A 7,706-nucleotide genomic window follows, 5' to 3' on the forward strand; every position below is an offset into this window, starting at 1 on the left:
AGCACCATGGGGAGCATAGGGTGAGCTGAGGACTCAAGCAGTCCCCCATTGGCCCCATACTCTCTCTGTGCTTTGCTTTTGAAATGTACAAGAGCACCCTGAGGCTTTTGTACATTTCAAAAGCAGGGAGCACAGGGCCAGTGGGGGGCAACTTGAGTCCTCCTGCTGGCCCCCTGCTCTAGTGGCACCTCTTGTCTTTGAAATGTAGCAAGAGCCAGCAGGGCTCTTGCTACATTTCAAAGGCAGAGGCACCCTTATCAACTACTCCAATAGTCAGTGCAAATTCCATCCACTATTGGATTAATTGATTAATCTAAACGTAACATCTGTAGGACGCTGACCAGGCTCCTGTAGCAACCATTGATTGAGGTTCCTTGCTAATCGGAGCTGTGGAACCAGTGATTGGGTCGGAGTAGTGCACAGGCCCAGGGCAGGTGAGGAGACTGACCATGTCTCACCACTGACTAGACTCTTATCAGCCTGTTAGGGGGTGCTCCTGTCGCGAACCGGATTCCTGGCCACCCTACTAGTAATGCTGAAATCTCCCCCAGCACTGGGCCATCACACGAGCGTTTCTCTCCACCGCACAACATAGCCAGGCCCACGGGGGACGCTCTCCCGTCCACACAGGGGCACCGGTGAAGACAAGCCCCACGAGTCCGGCACCCCCCCCCCCACACAGACACGTTTCCATTGCCGTTTGCCAGAAGCACGAACCACACGGCGCCCGCCAAGCCTGCTGACGCGGACAGCGCCGGGAGAGCGGGGCTCTTCCTTCCTCGCGCGCAGCCCCCCGGGGGGGAGGGGACCCGACTGTGGCGGCGAACGGAGACAAACGTCCCCTGCGCCGCACCCCGTCACGCCCCCGCGTCCCCACTGGCGGCAGGGCCCGCCCGCGGGGCTGCGGTGGCTGTGCCGGGCTGCCCGGCTTGGGCAGCGGCGCGTCCTGCTTACCGCTCCGCCGGGCGGGGTAGTATCCGGCACGGCAGGCGCTGGGCCGAGCACTCGCGGAGGTCCAGGGCGGGCGCCGCAGCTGCGGACGGGAAGAGACGGGTGACAATCCGCAGCAAAAAGCGCTCCAGGCCGGTGGGGAGGGCGCTGCTCCGCCGGGCTGTGGGCAGGCCGGGGCTGGCGGAGGGGAGCGCAGCTGCCGCCCTGTCTCCGGGCGCTGCCGCTGTGCGGGGTGCGGGGCCGGCGGACGGAGGCCTCCAATGGGTGACAGTTACCTGACGCCTGCGGATTCCACCTTGCCCCGCCTCGTGCGGTGACGGGGAACCCCGGGGCAAGGCGAGGTGCCCTGCGTTCAGCCCCTCTGGGGATCGCTTCAGGGCAGAGGTCTAGACCAGCGGGTCCCCAACTTTTCCGCCTCAGTCCCCTTTTTGATTTTTGAGAAACTCTCATGCCCCCCTCCCCAAAAAATAGCAGCAGAACTTGGGATGGGATTGACAGGGAGGTGTGTGGGGGGGTGTGGCCGGGTTGCCTCACGCCCTCCTGGAAGTTCTTCATGCCTCTCAGTTTGGGAAACCATGGTCTAGACCAGGGCTTCCCAAACTTTTTGACACAGGGACCAGTAAATCCATTCACAAGCTTTTGGAGGATGAATAACATTCATTTGCATATTTGCATACTCATGAAGCAAATGATGAATATTGAGATAGGTTGTTTCTGGTCCTCCCAAAGCCCCCAGTGCCAGTGTTAGCAAAGCTTTTGATACAGTCACCTACAATATTCTTGCCAGCAAGTTAAAGGAATATGTATTGGATAAATGGACTGTAAGATGGCTAGAAAGCTGGCTAGATCAGGGGTTCCCAAACTTTTTACTTTAGTAGGAACCAGGTTATTTTTCAGTACCTTTATTTGCAGCCCAAAAATATAAACGCATATAAAAAAAAGAATAAAAAATGAATACATTTTCAGAGTTTCACCCGGCTGCATCCTTTGCCCAGCCTGGGCCAGGACTTGGGGGACCCGGCGCCTCATGAGCACTCCAGGAGGTGGGAGCAGGAGCAGATTGGGGATAGGGTTCCTGGCTAGGAGGGAGGGTGCAAGGAAGGGTAGGGTTGCCAAGTGTCCGGTTTTGTACCTGACAGTCCGTTATTTGAGGGTTTTGTCCAGGAAACAAATTGAGAAATTACCAGATATATGAAATGTCTGGTATTTTCTAATTAGGTAAGTTTTATTATAATTCGGTGTATCCGTCCTTAGCTGCGAACTGCCTGGCTGGTAGATGTGCTCACGCTGCCTGAGTGTGTCTACCTGCCAGACAGTTCTCAACTACTTAAGGGAGAGTATGTGGGGGTGGGGCAAAATGGAATCTCTGGCCAGACTCACTCGTCTGCCAAGGTCAGCAGGGTCTGCATGTGCCCAGGTCAGTCCCGCTCCCCCTACCCGCCCCACTTCTCCTCCCGATCTCCCCAGTCCAGCCCTGCTGCCCCCATCCAGCCCTGCTTCTGGTGGCTGGTTCCCCCCGCACCCCACCAATCTCCCCTGGTCAGTCCCGCTCCCCCGACGACTCCCCTGATGAGCCCCGCTGCCCCCGTCCAGCCCTGCTTCCGGCAGCTGGTTCTCCTGTCCTCCTCCTCCTGATCTCCCCTGGCCAGCCCCCCTGCCCCATCTAGCCCTGGTTCCGCCTCCTGCCCTCCATGATCTCTGCGGGACAGCCCCGCTGCTCCCAACCCTGCTTCCACCAGCCGCCCGTCTCCCCCCATATCTGCGGGACAGCCCCGCTGCTCCCAACCCTGCTTCCACCAGCCGCCCGCTTCCCTCCATATCTGTGGGACAGCCCCGCTGCCCCCAACCCTGCTTCCACCAGCCGCCCGCTTCCCCCCATCTCTATGGGACAGCCCTGCTGCCCCCATCCGTGCTTCCGCCGGCCGCCCAACTCTCCCCATCTCCGTGGGACAGCCCTGCTGCCCCCAACCCTGCTTCCCAGCAGCCAGTTCTCCCCCACACACACACCGCCTCCCAGCCCGCCCGACTCTGTTCCCCTCCTGGCAGCCATGCTGAGGCCTGATATTTTTTTCCTGCGGCCCGGTACTGGGCCATGGCCCATAGTTTGGGAAATGCTGGTCTAGACCCTTTCCCTGGGGGTCCGCTACATGTTTTTCAAGTCATTTAGATGGACAAGAAGATAAAGACAGTCTAGTGTTGGTATCCCAGAGTCCCAGTCAGGACCAGACCCCACTGGGCTACATGCTGTACAAACATACACAGACTTTACACACTTTACAGACTACACCGTAGGAAACTACAGAAGGCTAAACACAGACTGGCATACAAAAATATAATGTCACACCATTGGTGAGGGGCAGGAATCACAGCAAAACAGGAATGTCAAGTCTTTTTGAAGAAATCGTCACATAAAAGCAGTCCTGTTAGGAACTGGCTCTGTTGCCAACACCTCATCTTCAGTTATCATGAGGCAGGTTGGGGAAAAAAATCATGATTAACTTAAAATCAAGGTTGTCACTTGATCAGTTAACTCAAGTGAGTAACACAAATTAATTGCAATTTAAAAATTAATCACAGTTTTAATCACAGTGTTAAATCATAGAATACTAACTAAAATTTCTTAAATATTTTGGATGTGTTCCTACATTTTTAAATATATTGATTTTTACTACAACATAGAATGTAGTGTATCATGCTTTCTTTATATTTTTATTACAAATATTTGCACTGTAAAAATGATAAGATAGAGTATTTTTCAACTCACCCTGGGTATGTCTACACTACAAAGTTAGTTCGAACTAAAGGACGTTAGTTCGAACTAACGTTAATAGGTGCTACACTAGCGCTCCGCTAGTTCGAATTTAATTCGAACTAGCGGAGCGCTTAGTTCGAACTAGGAAAACCTCATTTTACGAGGATTAAGCTAGTTTGAACTAGTGGGAGGCTAGCCCTCCCCAGGTTTCCCTGGTGGCCACTCTGGCCAACACCAGGGAAACTCGTCTGCCCCCCTCCCCGCCCCGGCCCCCTTAAAGGGGCACGGGCTGGCTACGGTGCCCGTGCCAGGTGCAAGCCTGCCAGCACCCAGCCAGCAGACCCTGTACCTGGCACGGATCGAGCCACCCACCCGATGCCCCCCAGCCCTTCCCCTCTTCCCAGGACCAGGCTGGAGGCTCCCGGGAGCTTGCCCGGGACCGCAAGAGGCGGGCACCCGCCTGGGCTAGTGCGGACATCGTGGACCTCGTCCACGATCTCCGTACTAGGCACAGGAAAGTGGCCGTCTAGGGCAGGAGAGCTGCCAGCCTGGCCACCCAGAAGCAGGTGTGCAAGAGAATCAAGGGGGTCCACTGAGACCCCCGACCCTGAGCCCTGAGCTTACAATGGCCGTCCTGGGTCAGACCAAAGGTCCATCTAGCCCAGTAGGCTGTCTGCCGACAGCGGCCAACCCTAGGGACCCTGGAGGGGATGGAAGACAGTGACCAAGCCATTTGTCTCGTGCCATCCCTCTCCAGCCTTCCACAAACCTTGGGCAGGGACACCACTCCTCCCCCTGGCTAATAGTACTCCATGGACCCAACCTCCATGACTTGATCTCACTTCCCTTTAAACTCTGTTCCAGTTCTAGCCTTCACAGCCTCCTGCAGCAAGGAGTTCCACATGTTGACTCTTTGCTTTGTGAAGAACAACTTTCTGTTACTAGTTTGAAGCCTGCTACCGATTCCTTTCCTTTGGTGTCCTCTAGTCCTTCTTTATGGGAACTAATGAAGAACTTTTCTGTATGCACACTCTCCACCCAACTCCTGCTTTTAGAGACCTCTCTCCTGTCCCCCCTCCGTCTCCTCTTTTCTAAGCTGAAAAGTCCCAGTCTCTTTAGACTCTCTTCATATGGGACCTATTCCCAACCCCTGATCATTTTAGTTGCCCTCCCCTCTCCCAGCCTCTCTCTTCCCCTCTCCCACCTCCTTTTCCCAGTCTCCCCCAGTTTTGTTCAATAAAGACAGATTCCATTTTTGAACACAATTGTCCTTTATTTTGTACATCAAGAAGAGGGGCTAGGGAAGGGTAAGTGGAAGGAGGTGAGGGAGGAATGGGATATGCGCCCCCGATGGGGAGGACTGGGCTGGCTCTGCGGGCTTCTGGGGTGGAAGCTCTCCTGCAGCCCCCCAATTGCCCCCTCTCCCCAGATGGCAGCCTGCGGCAAGTGCAGCCGGGCTGATGGCCAAGTGCTGTGATGTGCCGAGTGTGGGCACTCAGGGCAATCCAAGCCAGGACTGCTTTGCAAGCGGGGCACCCCTGAGAACTGTCTGTCCGGGGTGGGGTTCGGGACCCTTTAAGCACAGCTCTCGGCTAGCCTGAGACAGCATCTCCACACTCTAAGTCCTCCTCTGATGCCCTGCCGGCACTGCTTCCGGCCATCCTTAAGCCTGGTTCAGGGTCCACTTAATGTGGACATGGTAGTTCGAATTAGCAAAACGCTAATTCAAACTAGTTTTTTAGTCTGGATCCGTTAGTTCGAATTAGCTTAGTTTGAATTAATTAATTCAGACTAAGTTAGTTCGAATTAACGTTGTAGTGTAGACGTACCCTCATACATGTATTATAATGTAATCTCTTTATCATTGAAGTACAATTTACAAATGTAGATTTCTTTTATTACATAACTGCATTCAAAACTAAACAATGTAAACATTTGGACCCTATAAATCCACTGATTCCGACTTCTTGTTCAGCCAGTCATTAAGGCAAACAAATTTATTTACATTTATTGAAGGTAATGCTACCTTATCTTATTTACAATGTGTCCTGAAAGTTAAAGCAAACTTTTCCATGGCCCTGAGCTTCCCCTCCTCCCGTGTCCTCCTTGCTTCCCCCTTCCAACTCCCTCCTCCCAGATTTCTCCCTCCCCTCTCCCACCATCTCTTCTCCCCTCTCCTGCCTCCTTTCCCCAGACTCACCAGAGTTTCATTCCCTCCCCACCAATTTTGTTAAATAAAGAGAGTTTGTTTTCTTGAAAATACATGTATTTTATTTTACATCAGGAAGGGAGGTTAGGGAGGAGTAAGTGGAAGGACGTAAGAGAGGAATGAGGCACAAGCCCCTAGTGGGGAAGACCAGGGAGACTGTTAGTGCTCCTCAGGGTAGAAGCTCTCCCGCAGGGCCTCCTGGATACTGAAAGCCCCCTGATGGACCTCCCAGATGGCAGCCTGTAGAAAGTGCAGCCAGGCTCACAGCAATGCATCCAAGAGAAGCACCAGAGTGCTCAGGGGCAGCTCTGGCTCCATGTTGCAGAGTGCTGTGGTGTCCTGACTGAGGACAACCAGAGCACACAGAGACAAAATGCTTTGCTGTCCTTCATTGAGGTAGACAAGCAATCAGGGAAACCTGAGAACTACTGTCGGGGTGGGGGGTCCCTTTAAGCACAGACCTCAGATAGCCTCTGGCAGCAGCCCCACACAGTAAGTCCTGACCTGATGCCCTGCTGGAACTGGTTCCAGCCAGCCTTAAATGCGATTCAGAGTCCACTCAGTGTGGATGCACTATTTCAAAATAGCAAAATGCTATTCAAAATGCATTTTTTATGTAGATGCATTATTTCGAAATAAACCATTTTAGAATTCGCTATTTCAAAATAAGTTATTTCGAAATAACACTGTAGTGTAGTGTGACAGGGCAGAAGAGCCCCGCACTTCGGAGCACCCAGGGGCCGTGTGCCTGGTGGCCCTCGGGACGGGGCCGCAAGCCGCCGAGCCGGGCAGGTCACGGCCAGCCGCCCGAGCAGCCCCGACTCAAGCCACGCAGCGGTGCGCGAGGTGCTCCTGGGCGGACACGGCGGGCCAAACCCCATTGGGGAAAGGAAGCAGCCCAGGGTGGGCAAAGAGAGCCTGCGGGCTGGCGCATTAAGGCAGACGCCCCACCAGCCGGATCGGACGACTGTAATGTCCGAGTCCTTAGGGCCCTGGGCTGGGGTCCGTGAGAGGGGGTGGGCCCGGACTCCCCTCTTACCATTGTGGGAGGCGAACCGACCTCCAAGGTGAGAGAGGCCGGTCGGCTGCAAGAATAACTGAACAGGAAGCCGGGAGGCGACCTACAGGGTGAAGGGAGCACGGGATTAAGGGCGAGAGGGAGGAGGGAAAAGCACACCCCCGACCAGAACGTTTACAGGTGGTGTAGAACGTGGACACGTGAAGTCCCGAACGTAGGGAGCGCTATGGGGGGCCAGAGATAGATCTACGGAGCCAGAGATAGATCTGGGGCCCAGAGATGCTGCCCACACTGCACCCCAGAAACCCAGGATGAACCCTGAACTGACCCCAAAACAGAAAGAGGAGCTGGAACATCTACTCTAAGAGTACAGTGACGTATTGACCGACCAACCAGGACACACGACCCGAGCTTACCACCACGTGGACACCGAACCAGGGAAGACGGTGAGAGAACCCGTGAGGCCCCTACCCAAGAAAGCCTGGGAAATGGTGAGAGAGGAGATCCGTAAGATGCTCCAGTGGGGGGTGATTGAAGAGTCCCATAGCGACTAGCGCAGTCCGATCGTTCTGGTGCCGAAACCCAACGGCTCTATACGCTTCTGCATCGATTTTCGAAAAGTTAATAGTATCTCTCGATTCGACACGTACCCCGTGCTCCGGGTAGACGAACTATTGGACCGCCTGGGCCAAGCGCGGTACCTATCGACGATAGACCTAAGCAAGGGGTATTGGCAGATCCCCCTTACCACCATCTCACGGAGAAAAACGGCTTTC

At 54.5% G+C, this 7,706-nt stretch overlaps 1 protein-coding gene across 2 annotated transcripts in view; it reads right to left on the minus strand.

The window, feature by feature from the left end:
- Positions 1–1,454, minus strand: part of RNF180 (ring finger protein 180) — a 144,212-nt gene extending 142,758 nt beyond the window's left edge. For both annotated transcript variants that reach the window (XM_075932404.2, XM_075932402.2), the window contains exon 1: positions 955–1,454. The gene's annotated coding sequence lies outside the window, so the exon portion shown is untranslated. The remainder of the gene's footprint in view (positions 1–954) is intronic.
- Positions 1,455–7,706: the final 6,252 nt, after the last annotated feature.

The sequence above is a fragment of the Pelodiscus sinensis genome, chromosome 6, assembly GCF_052426305.1.
Source record: "Pelodiscus sinensis isolate ZL-2025 chromosome 6, ASM5242630v1, whole genome shotgun sequence".
Lineage (NCBI taxonomy): Eukaryota > Metazoa > Chordata > Testudines > Trionychidae > Pelodiscus > Pelodiscus sinensis.